This window comes from Carcharodon carcharias, chromosome 4 (genome assembly GCF_017639515.1).
Source record: "Carcharodon carcharias isolate sCarCar2 chromosome 4, sCarCar2.pri, whole genome shotgun sequence".
NCBI lineage: Eukaryota > Metazoa > Chordata > Chondrichthyes > Lamniformes > Lamnidae > Carcharodon > Carcharodon carcharias.
In genome coordinates, this window is record NC_054470.1 from 201,556,155 (window position 1) to 201,571,632 (window position 15,478).

At 45.1% G+C, this 15,478-nt stretch overlaps 1 non-coding gene across 1 annotated transcript; it reads left to right on the forward strand.

The window, feature by feature from the left end:
- The first annotated feature begins 13,603 nt into the window (after positions 1–13,603).
- trnak-uuu lies at positions 13,604–13,676 on the forward strand. Its single transcript has one exon. It is a non-coding gene; the product is annotated as a tRNA-Lys (tRNA).
- Positions 13,677–15,478: the final 1,802 nt, after the last annotated feature.

The following is a 15,478-nucleotide window of genomic DNA, read 5'->3' on the forward strand; positions in this document are numbered from 1 at the left end:
TTCAAAGCCACAGGAGACAAATTCATGGTCATAAGAAATAGGGGCAGGAGTAGGCCATTCGGCCCATCGAGCCTGCTCCACCAGTCAATACGATCATGGCTGATCTGATTGTGGCCTTAGCTCCACTATCCTGCCTGTCCTCCATAACCCTTGACTCCTTTGTTGATCGCAAATCTGTCTAACTCAGCCTTGAATATATTCAATAACCCAGCCTCCACTGCTCCCAAGGGGAGAGAATTCCAAAGACTAATGATCCTCTGAGAGAAGAAATTCCTCCTTGTCTCTGTCTTAAATGGAGAACCCTTTATTCTGAATATGTGGCCCCTCAGTCCTCCCCCACGAGAGGAAACATTTTCTCAGTTTCCAGCCTGTCAAGCCCCCCTCAGAATCTTGCATATTTCAATAGATCACCTGTCATTCTTCTAAACTCCAATGAGTAGGGGTCCAATGTGCTCAACTTATCCTCATAAGACCATCCCTTCATTCCAGCAAATAGCCTAGTGAGCCTTCTCTGAACTGCTTCCCATGTAAGTACATCCCTCACGTAAGGAGATCAAAGCCGTACACAGTACTCTAGGTGCGGTCTCACAATACCCGGGACAGCAGTAGCATACTACTACTTTATACTACTACCTTTACAGTCCACTTTTATATAGCTACTTATAGTACTTTTATACACCATCCCCTTACAATAAAGGCCATTTGCCTTCCTAATTACTTGCTGATTCATGTGCAGGGACACCCAGATCCCTTTCAACCACAGCATTCTGCAGCCTCTCTTCTTTTAAATAATATTATGCTTTTCTATTCTTCTTGCCAAACTGGACAACCTCGTGTTTTCCCACATAATACTCCATCTGGCAACTTTTTTTTTAATATCCTTATTTACATCCTTTGTCAGACTTTGTACCCTCCTTGCTCTCCTCTCCACCTTTGTACCAGCAAATTTGGCTACAATGCAGTTGGTCCCTTCACCCAAGTCATTGATATAGATTGTAAATAGATGAGACTCCACTAGTTACAGTTTGCCAACATGAAAATGACGCATTTTTACTGACTGTCAGCCAATTAGATATCCATGCACTCACACATTTATTGCCCATCCCTAATTACCCCTTGTTCAGAGATCATTTAAGAGTCAGCCACACGCAGGTGAGACCAGGATGGCAGGTTGTGACAATGGTTTCATGGTCATCATCAGACTTTTAATTCCAGATTTTTATTGAATTCAAATTCCACCATCTGCTGTGGTGGGATTCAAAGCCAGTTCCCCAGAGCATTACCCTGGGTCTCTGGAAAACTAGTCCAGTGACAATACCACTAAGCCACCACCTCCCCTCTCCACCTTTCATATGGCACCTTATTAAATGCCTTTTGGAAATCTAAATACACTACATCTACTGGTTCCCCCTTATCCACTCTGCTTGTTACATCCTCAAAGAACTCTAATAAATTAGTCAAACATGATTTCCCTTTCACAGACCATATTGACTCTGATTGTATTATTTTCTAAATGTCCTGCTACTACCTCCTTTATAACGCATTCCAGCAATTTCCCAATGACGGTTGTTAGGCTAACTGACCTATACTTCCTACTTTCTGTCTCCCTCCTTTCTTGAAGAATGATGTTACATTAGCCATTTTCCAATTCGCTGGAACTTTTCTAGAATCTAGGGAATTCTGGAAGATTACAACCAATGCATCCACTATCTCTGCAGCTTCTTCCTTTAATACCTTAGGGTGCAGGCCATCAGGTCCCATCTAACCCGGATAACCTTTGATTCTCTTACCTAACAAGAATCTATCTACCTCTGCCTTAAAAATATTCATTGACCTCGCCTCCACCACCTTCTGAGACAGAGAGTTCCAAAGTCACACAACCTTCTGAGAGAGAAAAATTCTCCTCATCTCTGTCCTAAATGGGTGACCCCTAACTTTAAAATAGTGCCCCCGAGTTCTGGACTCACCCACAAAAGGAAACATCCTTTTGACGTGCACCTTGTCAAGGCCGTTCAGAGTCTTCAATCAAATCACCCCTCACTCTTCTAAACTCCAGTGGAAACAAGTGCAACCTTTCCTCATAAGACAGCCCACTCATTCCAGGTATCAATCTAGTAAACCTCCTTTGAACTGCCTCCAGTGCATTTACATCTTTCCTTAAATAAGGAGACCAAAATTACACACAATATTCGAGGTGCAGCCTCACCAATGCCCTGTATAACTGAAGCATAACATCCTTACTTTTATGTTCAATTCCTCTCGTAATAAAGGATAACATTCCATTAGCCTTCTTACTTGCTGTACCTGCATATTAACTTTTTGTGACTCATGTACTAGAACACCTAGATCCCTCTGTATCTCAGAATTATGCAACTGTTCTCCATTTAATTAATACTCTGCTTTTTTTGTTCTTCCTGCCAAGGTGAACAACTTCACATTTTCCCACATTAAACTCCATTTGCTAGATTTTTGCCCACTCACTCCACCTATCTATATCCATCTACAATCTCCTCATGTCCTCTTCACAACATGCTTTCCTACCCAGCTTTATGTCATCTGCAAATTTAGCTACCATCTCTTCACTCCCCTTATCTAAGTCATTGGTGTAAATTGTAAAAAGTTGAGGTCCCAGCACAGGCCCCTTTGGGATTCCACTCGTCACACCCTGCCAATCAGAAAAAGACCCATTTATGCATACTCTCTGTTTTCTGCCAGCCAGCCAGTCTTCTATCCATGCTAATATGTTACCCCCTGCACCATGTGCTAATGTTTTCCGTAATCATCTTTGATGTGGCATCATATCAAATGCCTTCTGGAAATCCAAGTACAGTACGTCTACAGGCTCCTCTTTATCCACCGTGCATGTTATTCCTTCAAAAAAACTTCAATAAATTGGTTAAACATGATTTTCCTTTCACAAAACGATGCTAACTCTTCCCGATTGCCTTGAGAACTTCTAAGTGCCCAGGTATAACATCGTTAATGATCGATTCTAATAACTTCCCCATGGCAGACGGCAAGCTAACTGGGCTATAGTTTCCTGTTTTCTGCATCCCTCCCTTCTTGAATAAAGGGGTTATATTTGCTAGCGTCCAATCTGATGGAAGCTTTCCTGGACCTAGCGAATTTTGGAAAATTAACACCAATGCATCTACTACCTCATTAGCCACCTCTTTTAAGACCCTAGGATGTAGTCCATCGGGACCCGGAGACTTGCCAGCCCACAGCTCCGTCAGTTTGCTCAGTACTGCTTCCCTAGTGATTTCAATTTCACCAAATTCCTTTCTCCCATTCACGTCCTGATTTGCAGCTATTACTGGAATGATTTTTGTATCCTCTTATAGTGAACCCAGCAGCAAACTATTTGTTCATTTCTACTGCCATTTCCATATTTTGTACTATGAACTCTCCACTGTCATTCCCTAGAGGACCAACACTCACTCTACTTACTATGTTCCTTTTTAAGTACCTCTTGCTACCAGTTTTTGCATTTCGAGCTAGCTTCCTCTCATACTGTAATTTCTTTCTCCTAATTAATCTTTTAGCCATCCTCTGCCGTTCTTTATATTCTGTCCAATCACCTGTCCTGCTACTCATCTTTGCGGAGTTGTGTGCTTTTTCTTTAAGTTTGATGCTTTCCTTAACTTCTTTAGTTAACCACGGATGTTCACTGATGCCCTTTAGGGAAGGAAATCTGCCGTCTTCCCCTGGTCTGGCCTCCATGTGACTCCAGACCCACAGCAGTGTGGTTGACTCTTTAAAAAAAAGTGCTCTGAATAAGGAAAGGGCAATAAATGCTGCCCTAGCCAGCGATGCCCACATCCCATGAATGAATAAAACAAAGTCCCCACTCTTCCCAATGCTCCCTCTCCCTCAATGTACCTTCCCCGGTTCCCTCTCTCCCCCCCAGTGCCCCTCTCTCCCCAATGCCCCCATCTCCCCCAGTGCCCCCTTTGGTCCCCAGCTATTCACCATATCTATCAATGATTTGGATGAGGGAACCAAAAGTAATATTTCCAAGTTTGCTGATGACATGAAACTAGGTGGCAGTGTGAGTGGTGAGGAGGACGTTAAGAGGCTTCAAGGCGATTTAGACAAGTTGAGTGATCAAATACTTGGCAGATGCAGTATAACATGGATAAGTGTGAAGTTTTTTTTTTATTCGTTCATGGAACATGGGCTTCATTGGGCCAGCATTTATTGCCCATCCCTACTTGCCCTTGAGAAGGTGGTGGTGAGCTGCCTTCCTGAACCGCTGCAGTCCACGTGGTGTAGGTACACCCACAGTGCTGTTAGGGAGGGAGTTCCAGGATTTTGACCCGATGACAGTGAAGGAACGGCGATATATTTCCAAGTCAGGATGGTGAATGACTTGGAGGGGAACTTCCAGCTAGTGGTATTCCCATGTATCTGCTGCCCATGTCCTTCTCGATGGTCATGGTCGTGGGGTTGGGAGGTGCTGTCGAAGAAGCCTTGGTGAATTGTTGCAGTACATCTTGTAGATGGTACACACTGCTGCTACTGTGCATCAGTGGTGGACTGGGTGAATGTTTGTGGATGTGGTGCCAATCATGCGGGTTGCATTGTCCTGGATGGTGTCAAGCTTCTTGAGTGTTGTGGGAGCTGCAGGAAGTTATCCACTTTGGTCAGAAAAACAGAATGGCAGAGTATTATTTAAATGGTGATAGATTGGGAAATACTGATGTACAAAGGGACCTGGGTGTCCTTGTACACTGATCACTGAAAGCAAGCATACAGGTGCAGCAAGCAGCTAAGAAGGCAAATGGTATGTTGGCCTTCATTGCAAGGGGACAGGAGCAAGGTCATGTCTTACTGCAGCGGTACAGGGCCTTGATGAGACCACACCTGGAGTAGTGTGTGCAGTTTTGGTCTCCTTACCATAGAGGGAGTGCAGCAAAAGTCCACCAGATGGCAGGATTGTCGTATGAGGAGAGATTGGGTCAACGAGAACTGTATTCACAGAGAATGAGAGGGATCTCATTGAAACATATAAAATTCTGACAGGGTTGGACAGACTGGATGCAGGGAGGATGTTTCCTCTGGCTGGAGAGTCTAGAACAAGGGGTCACAGTCTCAGTATACGGGGTAGACCATTTAGGACTGAGATGAGGAGAAACTTGGAGAGAGAAGCAGAGTTAACATTTCGAAACAAAAACAGAATTACCTGGAAAAACTCAGCAGGTCTGGCAGCATCGGCGGCGAAGAAAAGAGTTGACGTTTTGAGTCCTCATGACCCTTCGACAGAACTCCTTATCCTTCTTTTATTGTATGAGAGCAAAAGTGTTGCGAAGCTCCTTTCCTGCATTTCGTGTGTGTATAAAATAAACCAACCCTCTTATTTTACCTTATCTCGAGTTTGCTGTGGAGTTATTAATAGAGGATTGGGTCACTCCAAAATGAAGGGTTGGAGAAAACATGCCACCACTTCTAAAGGGGGAAGATCAGAAACACCTTTCTGTTTATGGACGGGTAGTGAGAGGAAAAATCAGGGTTTGTTAAATTAAACCCCCTCCTACCCGTAACACATGAGATAGGAGACAAGGGCTTATTCCATCAAAAACACATTTCTTATGGAAACCGACAAAAGTGTTAGCGAGCGCTGGACCTAGAGGCAATCATATGGACTACGTCATCTATTTAGACACACATGGTATCATTAAAATTAAACTCAACTGCGTACATTGCCAAGTTCATAAATTCAATGAATACAGATTCAGAAAATGGCGGTGTGCCACAGATGCGGTACAAATGTGGATGCTTTTCTTCAGCAACATGTTCATAAATAAACTCACAACTTCAAACATGTGCATAGATAAGGTGTTGCTATCGATATGTATGTTGCACATAGTCTGGGTTCAAGTCCAGAATTTGATGACCAAAAAAAGTGCATTTGTAATGCAGCCAAACAGGCTGAGTGTCAACAGACTGTAAAAGCCTCCCAAGGTATGTAAAAAGGAAGCATTTGGCTAAGAAACTGAACTGGATTAGCCATATAAATAATGTGGCTACAAGAGCAGGTCAGAGGCTGGGAATCCTGTGGCGAGTAACTCACCTCCTGACTCCCCAAAGCCTGTCCACCATCTACAAGGCACAAGTCAGGAGTGTGATAGAATACTCTCCACTTGCCTGGATGAGTGCAGCTCCCACAACATTCAAGAAGCTCAACACCATCCAGGACAAAGCAGCCCACTTGATTGGCCACCACATTCACAATTGTTTACCCACTCCACCACTGATGTACAGTAGCAGCAGTGTGTACCATCTACAAAATGCACTGCAGCAATTCACCAAGGCTCCTTAGACAGCACCTTCCAAACCCATGACCACCACCATCTAGAAGGACAAGGGCAGCAGAGAGACGGCAACACCACCGTCTGGAAGTTCCCCTCCAAGTCACTCACCATCCTGACTTAGAAATATATCACCGTTCCTTCACTGTCGCTGGGTCAAAATCCTGGAACTCCCTTCCTAACAGCACTGTGGGTGTACCTACACCACATGGACTGCAGTGGTTCAAGAAGGCAGCTCACCACCACCTTCTCAAGGGCAACTAGGGATGGGCAATAATCTCTGGCCCAGCCAGCGAAGCCCACATCCGCGAATGAATAAGAATAAAAGACAAATGTGGGTCCGTTACAGGTAGAGTCAGGAGAATTCATAATGAGGAATAGAGATTTGGCAGGGAAGCTAAATGGTTACTTTGAAGATACAGGAAATCTCCCAGATTTAGAAATCAAAGGGACAAGGGAGATTGAGGAGTTGAAGGAAATTAGCATAAGTAGGAAGGTTGCATTAGAGGAATTAATGGGACTGAAAGCTGATAAGTCCCAGGGACCTGATATTCAGAGTGTTGAAAGAGGTTATTGTAGAGATAATGGATGCACTGGTGGTCATTTTCTGAAATCCCATAGATTCTGGAATTGTTCCTGAAGATTGGAAGGTAGCGAATGTCACCCCACTATTTAAGAAGGGAGGGAGAGAGAAAACAGGGAACTACAGGCCTGATACCCTTACATCAGTAGTAGGGAAAATGCTAGAATCTATTATAAAGGATGTGAATAAATGGATACTTGGATAATCATGATCTGATTGGACATGGTCAGCATGGATTTACAAATGGGAATTCATGTTTGATGAGCTTGTTGGAGTTTTTTGAGGATGTTACTAACAAAATTGATAAAGGAGAGTCGATGGACGTAGTACACTTGGATTTTCAGAAGGATTTTTATAAAGTCGCCCACAGGAAGTTGATCAGCAAAATAAAAGCACATGGGATAGGAGGCATTATACTGGCATGGATTAAGGATCGGTTAACAGGCAGATAACAGAGAGTAGGAATATATGATAAAAACAAAAAACTGCGGATGCTGGAAATCCAAAACAAAAACAGAAATACCTGGAAAAACTCAACAGGTCTGGCAGCATTGGCGGAGAAGAAAAGAGTTGATGTTTCGAGTCCTCATGACCCTTCAACAGAACTGAGTGAATATTAGGAGAGGGGTGAAATATAAACTGGTTTAAGGTGGGGGGGGGGGGTGTTCGGTTGGGGGAGAGAAGTGGAGGGGGGTGGTGTGGTTGTAGGGACAAGCAAGCAGTGATAGGAGCAGATCATCAAAAGATGTCACAGACAAAAGAACAAAAGAACACAGAGGTGTTGAAGATGGTGATATTATCTAAACGAACATGCTAATTAAGAATGGATGGTAGGGCACTCGAGGTAAAGCTCTAGTGGGGGTGGGGTGGAAAGACTAGCAGGGCATAAAAGATTTAAAAATAATGGAAATAGGTGGGAAAAGAAAAATCTATATAAATTATTGGAAAAAACAAAAGGATGGGGGAAGAAACGGAAAAGGGGTGGGGATGGAAGAGGGCGTTCAAGATCTAAAGTTGTTGAATTCAATATTCAGTCTGGAAGGCTGTAAAGTGCCTAGTCGGAAGATGAGGTGCTGTTCCTCCAGTTTGTGTTGGGCTTCACTGGAACAATCCAGCAAGCCAAGGACAGACATGTGGGCAAGAGAGCAGGGTGGAGTGTTAAAATGGCAAGCGACAGGGAGGTTTGGGTCATTCTTGCGAACAGACCACAGGTGTTCTGCAAAGCAGTCACCCAGTTTACATTTGGTCTCTCCAATGTAGAGGAGATTGCATTGGGAACAACGAGTGCAGTAGACTAAGTTGGGGGAAATGCAAGTGAAATGCTGCTTCACTTGAAAGGAGTGTTTGGGCCCTTGGGCGGTGAGGAGAGAGGAAGTGAAGGGGCAGGTGTTGCATCTTTTGCGTGGGCATGGCGAGGTGCCATAGGTGGGGGTTGAGGAGTAGGGGGGTGATGGAGGAGTGGACCAGGGTGTCCCGGAGGGAACGATCCCTATGGAATGCTGCTGGGGGGGGTGAAGGGAAGATGTGTTTGGTGGTGGCATCATGCTGGAGTTGGTGGAAATGGTGGAGGATGATCCTTTGAATGCGGAGGCTGGTGGGGTGATAAGTGAGGACAAGGGGGACCCTATCATGTTTCTGGGAGGGAGGAGAAGGTGTGAGGGCGGATGCGCAGGAGATGGGCCGGACACAGTTGAGGGCCCTGTCAACAACCATGGGTGGAAAACCTCGGTTAAGGAAGAAGGAAGACATGTCAGAGGAATTGTTTTTGAAGGTAGCATCATCAGAACAGATGCGACGGAGGCGAAGGAACTGAGAGAATGGGATGGAGTCCTTAAAGGAAGCAGGGTGTGAGGAGCTGTAGTCGAGGTAGCTGTGGGAGTTGGTAGGCTTGTAATGGATATTGGTGGACAGTCTATCACCAGAAATTGAGACAGAGAGGTCAAGGAAGGGAAGGGAAGTGTCAGAGATGGACCACGTGAAAATGATGGCGGGGTGGAGATTGGAAGCAAAATTAATAAATTTTTCCAAGTCCCGACGAGAGCATGAAGCAGCACCAAAGTAATCATTGATATACCGGAGAAAGAATTGTGGGAGGGGGCCGGAGTATATGGGTCATTCTCATGTTGACAGACTGTGACTAGTGAGGTACCACAAAGATCAGTACTTGGGCCCCAGCTGTTCACAATATATATCAATGATTTGGATGTGGGGACCAAATGCAATATTTCCAAGTTCGTGGTTGATACAAAGCTAGGCAGGAATGTGTATTGTGAGGAAGATGTAAAGCGGCTACAGGAGGATTTGGACAGACTTAGTGAGTGGGCAAGAACATAGCAGATGGAATATAATGTGGGAAAATGTGAGGTTATCCACTTTGGTAAGAGGAACAGATGTGCAGAGTATTTCCTAAATGGTAAGAGATTAGAAAGTGTAGATGTACAAAGGGACCTGGGAGACCTTGTCCATATGTCACTGAAAGCTAACATGCAGGTAATGTTAACCGTCACAAGAGGATGTAAACACAGGAATATTGAAGCCTTGGTTAATCAAACAGTGGCATTGGTGAACCAAATGGATTTTTACAACAATCATTCCTTTTAATTCCAAATTATTAAATTCTGCTGTGGTGGGATTTGCACCCCAGTGTATTAGGCTGGGTTACTGGATTCACAAGCTTAGTGACAATACCACCATACCATCACCTCCTCCTAATTGGGAAACTGGGTCTGTATTCTCTAGGGTTTTGAAGAATGAAAGGTGATCTCATTGAAACCTACAATATACTTAAAGGACTAGACAGAGTAGATGCAGGTAAGATGCTTCCCCTGGTTGGGGAGTCTAGAACCAGGGGACACAATTTCAAAATAAGGGGGAAGCCACTTAGGGCCGAGATGAGGAAAAATTTCTTTTCTCAGAGGGTTGTGAACCTTTGGAATTCTCTACCCCAGAGGGCAGTGGAAGATCAGTCATTGAATAAGTTTAAGGTAGAAATTGATAGATTTTTGATTATCGATAACATAAAGGGTTATGGGGATGGTGTGGGTAAAAGGCATTGAAGTGTTCAATCAGCCATGATCATATGGAATGGCGGAGCAGGCTTGAAGGGCTGAATTCTCCTGTTCCTATGTTCCTTCTGACATATGCCAATGACAGGTGGTAAGAGCAGGAGAGATTCCTGGTCAGCTCTTTCTGTGCTGTAACCATTCTACAATTCAATAGAATTGGAGTGTCTTCCATCAGTATTCAGAACTACAACCTGCGTGTAAGTACAGCAACTTGGACTTCTTGGGTGGTTGGGGTGGGGGCAGTGGATCAGATCGGTGCCAACAGCACAGGGTTCAATCACTGTTTGGGCTGGGGTTGAATTCAGGACCTACCCTGCCTGTGGTGGAGAATGTAGTGCTGTAAGTTGGTCCTGCCCTCAGGGACAGAACTGAAGGAGCCGCCATTTCCAATGTTGCTGATCTCTATATCAACAGCAAGCTCGGATAGCAGTAGTGACCTGGACAGAGTAGATGGGGAGAAAGTGTTCCCATTGGTGAAAGGATCTCATACCAGAGGACATTGATTTAAGGTGATTGGCAAATGAAGCAGCAACAATGAGGAAACTTTGTTACACAGTGAGTGGTTGGGACCTGGAGTTAATTACAGAATCACAGAATTCTTACAGTGCAGAAGGAGGCCATTTGGCCCACCTAGTGCTACTCTCCCGCCTTCACCCGTAACCCTGCACATTCTTCCTCTTCAGCTAACAGTCTGATTCCCTTTTGAATGCCTCAACTGACCTGCCTCCACCACACTCTCAGGCAGGGCACTCTAGACATTAGCCACTCGCTGTTTGAAAAAGATTTTCCTCATGTCACTTTTGCTTCTTTTGTTAATCACTGTAACTCTGTGCCCTCTCATTCTCCATCCTTTCACAAATAGGAACAGTTCCTCCCTATCTACTCTGTCCAGACCCCTCATGACTTTGAATATCTGTATCAAATCTCCTTTCAACCTTCTCATCCAAGGAAAACAGTCCCAACTTCTCCAATCGATCTTCATAATTAAAGTTCCTCACCCCTGAACCCATTCTTGTGGAATGCACTGCCGTGTTTCTATATTAAAGGCGGCTGGAAACAGATGGGCACCTAGCAAGAAGTGAAATGGAGCCTCTCATATCTCTGGCGTTACTCTTGACACTAACATAAGTTCCTAACCGCTAACTCCTGACGAACTGACCAAGGCCCTTGAGTCCTTCGAGAAGAGTAAAACTTTCGGAAGCGAAGGCTTGCCGGTGGAGTTGTATTCGGCTCTGTGGGATTGGGTGGGCCCAGACCTGCTAGAAGTGTATGAGAGTATGCTCCTGGCCGGCAGCATGTCAGAATCCATGAGGAAAGGCATCATCACCCTCATCTACAAGCACAAGGGGGAAAGGGAGGAAATTAGAAATTGGTGACCCATTTCACTGTTGAATGTGGACTATAAGATTCTGTCCAAGGTCATCGGCAATTGGGTCAAGTCCGCTCTGGAACTGGTGATCCACCCTGACCAGATCTGCGCTGTGCCTGGCAGGAAGATCTCTGACAGCTTCGTGCTGTTCAGGGATACAATTGCCTATGTGCAAGGCAGGGCTGTGGACACCTGCCTCATCAGCCTTGATCAGGAGAAGGCCTTTGACAGAATATCGCACACCTACATGGTGGATGTGCTCTCCTAAATGGGGTTTGGGGAGGGAATTCACAATCGGATTCAACTGCTCTACATTAACATCAGTAGCGCAGTCTCAATCAATGGGTGGGAAACAGATAGCTTTCCTATTAAATCTGGAGTCAGGCAGGTCTGCCCTCTCTCCCCTGTTCTGTTTGTGTGTTGCATAGAACCCTTTGCTGAGTCCATCAGGAAGGATCTGGGCATAAGAGGAGTGATGATCCCAGGCAGTGGAGGCACTCAGATCAAAGCCTCCCTGTACATGGACGATGTCTCCATCTTCTGCTTGGATCCGCTGTCGGTGCGCAGACTGATCCACATCTGCGACCAGTTCGAACTGGCCTCGGGAGCCAAGGTAAATCGTGGGAAGAGCGAGGCCATGTTCTTCGGGAACTGGGCTGACCGATCCTTTGTCCCCTTCACTGTCAGGGCTGACGGCCTGAAGGTGCTGGGGATATGGTTCAGAGGGACCAGGGCATGCGTTAGAAACTGGAAGGAGCAAGTGTCTATGGTGCAAAGAAAACTGGGCATGTGGGAGCGACGCTCCCTCTTCACTGTGGGTAAGAACCTGGTCATCAGGTGTGAGGCACTCTCGCTGTTGCTGTAAGTGGCGCAGGTCTGGCCCATTCCACACTCCTGCGCGGTGGCGATCACCCGAGCCATCTTCCGCTTTATCTGGAGGTCGAAAATGGATCGTGTCCACAGTACAACATGATGTATGTTGATAACTCCAATACCATTGTCTGATTGTCTGTAATGACCATATTGAAATGATTGTAATATTCATTGATTGTATTGATGCACCTCGGGATCCATGTGTAAAAGCTGAATCTGATTGTACTTTTGTGATGGTGATTTTGAAATGTTTTGGAATGGTTTTCCAGATATTTTATGAATAGAGTATATATATTTTTTAAAAAAGTTCCTACCAGCCCATTAACACTAGTGAAAATCACATCTCCTGGAGCTCAGACTTGTAACCAACTATAAAAAAAAGCAAGTTCTTATTGTTAAAAATTAACTAGCATTAGCCTCTCGGGGCGTTTTACGGCCGTAACATCAACAGCAACCTGCATTTATATAGTGCCTTTGACGTAGTCAAACTTCCCAAAGAGCTTAAAAACAAAAAAACTGCGGATGCTGGAAATCCAAAACAAAAACAGAATTACCTGGAAAAACTCAGCAGGTCTGGCAGCATCGGCGGAGAAGAAAAGACAGAACTTGTTCTGTCGAAGGGTCATGAGGTTCGTCAACTCTTTTCTTCTCCGCCGATGCTGCCAGACCTGCTGAGTTTTTCCAGGTAATTCTGTTTTTGTTTTCCCAAAGAGCTTTATTGGAGTTTTACCAAGCAAACTTTGACACCAGTTCAGAAATACAGTATAAGAAAGCAAAGCATACAATAATGTAGCGCCTATCAAGATCTCAGGATCTCCCAAGATGTTTCACAGCCCACGAAGGACTTCTGAAGTGTTGTTGCTGTTGTAATGTCGGAAACCGTGCACCTTGTCCTGGTCACCTTGATGTTTCGAGGTTCTCCCTCTGTGTGTGTGTGTGTGTGTGTGAGAGAGAGAGAGAGAGGGGTAACTGAGAGGTTCGCCCTAGGAATCTGCCAAGTTTTGTATGGAGGTGAGGCAACCAGGTACTGAATCCAAAAATAGTCTTAAGGGGGTTGTGCTCGTTGGAGTGAAATCCCGTGTCTCCCACAGTCTTTTCTCTTGGTCTCTTGCCCCCGCTTTAAAATCAATGTCTTGAAACATTCCAGGAGGCGGTGCAACCCTTCCAGCCTGGCAGTGATCAGGGGTTTTTAGAGAGATAACCGAAATGACTTTGGGTTGAGGTGGAGCAATTTGTTCCAGTCCCAGCGCCAGACGCTACACGGAGGGGGATTCCCTCCGCTGATTGTTGCACTGTTGCGAAGCTGGGGCGGGAGGGGGGAATTCCCCCTACGAATTGACGTCATCACGTAACCATGTAACATTCTAGGTTACAAGCTCTTTAGGAATGAACCATCGTCAGGGCCCGGATAGCTCAGTCGGTAGAGCATCAGACTTTTAATCTGAGGGTCCAGGGTTCAAGTCCCTGTTCGGGCGCTTCATGTTTTGTTTTTTTGCATCTCCACCTTAATTTGGTCCGCTGAAATTCAATAAAATGTTTCTCAGTTTGTAGGTTTAGGATAATTTGCAGAAAATGCAGGAGGGGAAAACGAGGAGAACTGTTATCCTTCAGAGTTTAGCTGGAAGGTGGAAGCAGCTTTAATATTAACTAATATTAACTCTTAGCATGAACTCTTGATTAAATAGATACGTACCTGAATTGCAAAAATGGCAGGGTTATAGGGAAAAGAGCAGAGGCAGGAAGTGGGACTGTTTGGATAGCTGTTTTAAAGATCCAGCACAGGCTACGTGGCTGAATGGCCACCTTCTGTGCTTTAACATCATGAAGTTAAGAGTTATTTAGCACAGAAACGGGCCCTTCAGCCCATTGTGTCCATGCCAGCCATCGAGCACCTATCTACTCTAATCCCATTTTCCAGCACTTGGCCTGTAGCCCTGTATGCTATGGCGTTTCATGTGTTCATCTAAATATTTCTTAAATTTTGTGAGGGTTCCTGCCTCTACCACCCCCTCAGGCAGTGTGTTCCAGATTCCAACCACCCTCTGGGTGAAAAAGTTTTCCTCAAATCCCCTCTAAACCTCCTGCCCCTTACCTTAAATTTATGCCCCCTGGTTATTGACACCTCCGCTAAGGGGAAAAGCTCCTTCCTATCCACCCCATCTATGCCCTCATAATTGTGTACACCTCTATCAGGTTCCACCCCCACCCCTCAGCCTTCTCCGCTCTAAGGAAAACAACCCCAGCCTATCCTGTCTCTCTTCGTAGGTGAAACTCTCCAGCCCAGGCAACATCCTGGTGAATCTCCTCTGCACCCGCTCCAGTGCAATCACATCCTTCCTGTAATGTGGCGAACAGAACTGCACACAGTACTCCAGCTGTGGTCTAAACTAGTGTTTTATACAGCTCCAACATAACCTCCCTACTCTTATATTCTATGCCCCGGCTAATAAAGGCAAGTATCCCATCTGCCTTCTTAACTACCTTATCTACCTGTGCTGCTACATTCAGGGATCTATGGACACGTACACCAAGGTCCCTCTAATCCTTCGTACTTCTTAGATATATAGGCACATTATGTTTTTATATTCCTCCATAGGATATGGGCATTGCTGGCTGGGCCAGCATTTACTGCCCATCCTTAATTGCCTTGCGAAAGTGGTGGTGAGCTGCCTTCTTGAACCGCTGCAGTCCATGTGGTGTAGGTACACCCTCAGTGCTGTAAGGGAGGTAGTTCCAGGACTTTGACCCAGTGACAGTGAAGGAATGGTGATACATTTCCAAGTCTGGATGGTGTGTAGCTTGGAGGGGAACTTCCAGGTGATGGTGTCAGCTGCCCCTGTCCTTCTGGGTGGTTGAGGATGTGGATTTGGAAGGTGCTGTTTAAGAATTCTTTAACTGTTCAGAAGATGAGAACACTGATTTAAAGTGAATGGAAAAAGAAACAATAGTGACATGAGGAAAGATTTTTTTTATACAGAAAGAATTTGGGACCTGGAACGCACTGCCTGAGAGTGTGATAGGGGCAGATTCAATCATGGCTTCGCAAAGGGTATCGGGTAATTATCTGAAGAGAAATAAATTTCAGGGCCAAGGAGAAAAGTGCTCTGCAACATCTGGTGGTTATGGAAAGTGCTACATATAATACAAAACACAAATCCACTTCTTTCTAATGGTAAACTCCAAAATATTAATGGTGGAGGATTCATCAGTGTCAACGATGTTGAATGTCATAGAAACATAGAAACTAGGAGCAGGAGGAGGCCATTCAGCCCTTCAA